This window comes from Poecilia formosa, unplaced genomic scaffold (genome assembly GCF_000485575.1).
Source record: "Poecilia formosa unplaced genomic scaffold, Poecilia_formosa-5.1.2 Scaffold633, whole genome shotgun sequence".
Taxonomy (NCBI): Eukaryota; Metazoa; Chordata; class Actinopteri; order Cyprinodontiformes; family Poeciliidae; genus Poecilia; species Poecilia formosa.
In genome coordinates this window covers 8,641-13,583 of record NW_006800572.1, presented here as the reverse complement: position 1 = coordinate 13,583, position 4,943 = coordinate 8,641, and positions in this window count along the sequence as shown.

Genomic DNA, 4,943 nt, shown 5'->3' with positions numbered 1-4,943 from the left:
GAATAGAGAAAAGTGTCAAGTGTCCTGGGGTGTTTTGAAAGGCACTGTCAAATAAAATGCATTATTAGGCCCGAGCAGTGGGCCAAACTCCTCTACAGCACCCCCTGAAGTGAGTTGGGGGAAACCATAGTATGTAGAGATCTGAAACTCGGTATGTAGGTAGATCCCCCTGAATCAAGAAAAAAAGTCTCTTGGAGGTACCCCCTAAAAGGCTCAGGGAGGCAGCCATTTTAGGTCAAAGGTCAAATTTTGGCCACTTTTCACTTTTACTCACGTCAGACTGACAAGCTCCTCCATTCTTGGTCAGAATGCAGTTAAGGCATGGGGCTTTAAAAGTTATTAAAAAAAAATTTACTTTTTGTAGATGTTCAGGGGGCGCGGCAGAGCGGTGAACTTGGTGTACTCGCCAGAACAAACAAAACGCTATAACTTTTACATGAAAAGCTCAATTGGTACCAAACTTGGCATGAGGGATCCAGGTTGGATGCCTGACCATCCTATGTCGTCATAGTCTGACATTGTGTAAGCCCCACCCCCTGAGAACAGGAAGTGACTTTTTTTACTTGGAAAGCTCCATCTGGCTCTCTTGACCTAATCAAGATAATCTTGTGTCAGATGACAGATAAGTTAGTCTCACTTGCTTTAAAGTGCCAAAAGTTTTCAGTGGAGTCCGTGGCGGCACAGTGAAGTGACAGGTCATGCCGCTGCCAAAGGTTTGGTTCTAGATTCCACACGTTACAGCCCAGCTGCACCAAACTCACTGAGATTGATCCTTGTCCACCCCCCCCAACAGTTATCCAGTGCAATATTTGGTGGGTGTCACCTAAATCCTCCACAGCCCTCCCCTAGAATATTTTAAAAAATCAGCCCCACGCCTACAATTATGAAACTTGGTACACATGTGAACTGTGTGAGGTCCTATAAAAAAGTCTCTGGGAGCCATGGTCTAAACCCAACAGGAAGTCGGTCATTTTGGATCAAAGCCACCATCATGTCCATTTTACTGACATATCTGAGCGAACTCATCCTAGAGCTTTCAAGATCCAGGCTTCAAACTTAGCACAGTCTAGAGCCATTGTGGGTCAAAAGTTATCAAAGGAATTTTTGTACATCAAAGCATGTGGGCATGGCCAAGCCTCAAATATGGCCATTCACCATGAAACATCAAGGTGGAATTACTTCCCCTCATTAGTTCCTAGCTGCACCAAACTAACGGAGATTGATCCTTGTCCACCCACAGACAGGAATGCAGTCTAATATTTGGTGGGCGTGGCCAAATTCCTCCACAGCGTCCCCTAGAATATTTTAAAAAATCAGCCCCAAGCCATGCACAGTCATGAAACTTGGTACAGATGTGTATCTCGTGAGCAGGGGCCGGTATAGGGGAGGAAAGTGATGACAATTCTAGAGGCCCTGACCAACAGGGGGCCCTCCACAATTTATTTTTTGTTCACAGAAATAATAATAATAAAAAAATTGGGGCCTTGTCAATTACAAAATTAATCATATTGTATTTTCAAAGATTGTTTTAGCAGTAAAAAATTTATGTTCCCACTCCCAGACCAAAAAACACACATCCATATTTGCCCTGAACCCCCCCATCTGCGTTAAATGGTTTGTTCCTTCTTGGAGCGCTTGAGAGTGACGCAGTTACTATGCTGCTAAGAAAAGTTATAAAATCAGGTTTTTAAAAAAATTGAGTTTTTTTCTCCCAGTTTTTCTCCAAGAGAGGTGAGTAGACTGTGAGATTATCAACCATTTAGCATAATTATCTTACCTACAAACTACTGTTTACCTCCTTTTCACTAGCATTTAATGAATTAAGGAAAAAAAACTTACCAAACTTGTCCCTTTTACCTTTTACCACTTAACAACAGATGAGTCAGTCAGCAGCTCTAATCCACACCCCTCCTGACCCGTCCTCTCTGGAGTGAAATTAAAGCTGCAGTATGTAACTTTTATGTTGTGACAGTATGGTATGACAGGTAATCTATGAAAAATCTAATATATTTCCTCTGCCTTCTCCCAGTGCTAGAAACAACCAGTCAGTGCTGTCAATCACAATCTCATGTGGTGCTGCTCATCCTTCCTCCCCCTCGATTTGTGCCGTACCGCAGTTAGCATAGCACAGAGCTGTGCAGATTCAAACTGTGAATGCTCAGTTTAGTTAGCATAGCTACCAATGAGGGCAGATAAACAGTTTCTTGTAATGATAAGTTGTTTCTCCACCATTAGCATGTTTAGCAGTGAGTGAATGAGGATGATTGACAGCGCTAAGAGTGTCCTACTGGTTCTGATTGGTTGTTTTGGTCGGAACGGTGCATTGCTTTAGCTATCAATAGTAATTCAGGAAGGAGATGGAGGAGATTGATTTCACAGATTATCTGTCTCATAACAAACTCCTATGACATGATGACAGCTTTAACAAATATGGAGAAAACATATTTTATTAAAGTTATCTACTGCAGCTTGAATAAAATGCAACTGCATATCATTTTTGAGAAGTCTGGATTGCTTTATGTGTATTTTGCACGTTGCTTTTGACTGTTGCTCATGGGGAGAGACATTTCAGTAAGTTAAAACTAAGAAAAAATTTAAGCAACCAACTTGCATACTGTATGTGGACTGTTGGATGTTAAATTCATGAGCAGTAAATATTGTGCTAATTATCAGTGTTGAACCAAAGAAAGCAAGGCAGATGTTGGCCTTTAAAATTGTGACGCTTTTTATGGGTTTCCTGGCGGCGCCCCTGCTCGTGAGGACCAATAAAAAAGTCTCTTGGAGCCATGGTCCAAACCCAACAGGAAGTCGACCATTTTGGATCAAAACCGCCATTTTCTCTTTTTTATACACTTTATATCTGATCAAATTCGTCCTACAGTTTTTCAGATACAGACTTCAGAATCACTCATCACAATCTAGAGGCATTGAAGGTCAAAAGTTATCACCTTATGTCCTCCTGTGCGTGGGTGTGTTACAGAAAGTGACCAGTTTGTGTCCTTGTATATTTGAAGTCTGTTAAACATATTACTACTTAATATAAACCCTGATACGTTGATTACAAATACATAAACTTGTTGCTGGTTTTATTGATTGACTGATTCATATCTATTTTTCTTCTGATCAGGTTGAACATCCTACTGGGTGGCATGACGCCTCTGTATTTCCATATCATAAATGTGTGCTTGCACTGCGCCGTTACCTGCCTGCTCATGTACACATGTGAACGTTGGGTGTTTGAGAACCCATGCCTGGCTTTCTTCACAGCGCTCCTCTTTGCTGTGCACCCTGTTCACACGGAAGCGGTAAGTACAGTCCAGTACCTGTTCTCCATCTGTAGAATTTTAATTAGTCATTTTGGCAAAAAAGGATTTTCTGATAAACAGAATTTCAAGCATTAGAATTTGTTTACTTTAAAAAAAATTAAAATGATTTACCTTCAGCAGATTCATTCAACTCTATTGTAGTTTTTAGGATGAAACTCATTAATAGGTATTTTGAAGGTCCTGGGTTCAAGACCCAGCCCGAGGTCTTTCTGTATGGTGTTTGCATGTTCTCCCTGTGCATGCCTGCGTGAATTCTGTCTGGGTGTCATGGCTTCCTCTCACAGTCCAAAAAAATGTGACTGTTAGATTAATTGGTGTCTGTAAATTCTCTTTAGGTGTGAGTGTGTGTGTACATAGTTGTCTGTGTTGCCCTGAGATGGACTGGCTACCTGTCAAGGGTATACCCTGCTTCTCACCCATTGACAGCTCCCCTCGAACACCTGGAAGTATAAGCATATTAAATAATGGATATATGGATGGGTGGATAAAAATCACTATATTTAAAAAAAAAGTTAAGTCAGCTATGCTAAAAGTCAACTAAACATGGTTTTCTCACTTTACTAAACTTAAGGGAAACCTCTTAAGTTGTTGAATAGAAAGATAAAAGATGAAAAGAATAAAATATGTGAAACACTTAATCCCTATGAGCACAAAGATGCTCAGGGCTGCAGAATTTGTTTTCTTCATGTAAACAAAGTGGACACTACTGTGATATGGCTCTCTGCTGTCAAGATGGTCTAGACTATGTGGTGAAATGTTGCTGTTAGTTGTGCTTCCAGTTCAGCTGTCTTCTTGTTGTAATTCTCCTCTTAGCAGGTGGTTATGGTTTCACCCAAAGGAATGTCTATTCCTTAAATAATTCCATAAAATCTGCCCAGAAGACCATCGGCTGCTCTCTATGGTGGCCGATAGGTACAAATGCGCAGCAACAGAGAAAACATGCAAACAAAAAAAGAGACGTAAACAAATTAAATGCAGCAAACAAAAAAGAGATGCAAACAAAAAGCAAATGAAGCAAACAAAAAAGAGACGCAAAGAAAAACTACAACCACAAATGAAATGCAGCAAATAAGAGAAAAGATGCAAACAAAAAGTGCTGAAAACGGAAGTGCTCCAGACCACTAGAGGGAGTCGAACAAAAAACAGCTGTGTCCAAATTTAGGGTCTGCATCATTTAAAACGGTGTTCAGAAAAGCAGCAATGGCGGCACAATGATTTTTGCTGTGTTACACTTAAAATTACACAATGATTTTTTACAATGTTTTTAGGCGAGAACGTAGATGTATAGATCTCAAATATCTGCTCGATTCATCAATAAATCACTTAATTACAATATTGCTCCGACGTTTTCGGAGATGTGTGCTCCTGTTCCATTAACAGCCAGCTCCCGTCGCCAACTGTCAGCTGGCCGGGCGCTCCAGGTTTGGTACACCGAGAGAGAACATCCGTCTCCTGGCAAATCGTTTTAAAAACTCTCGCTAGTTTCCACCTATGAGTGGAGGTGAAACACAGATAATAAGTCAGGTAATGGCTGTAAAATGTTTTGGTTCACTAAACTATTAAATTTATTCCTGAGAAAATGGGTTTGACAGATTAAAGTTAAGCCTTCAAACATAA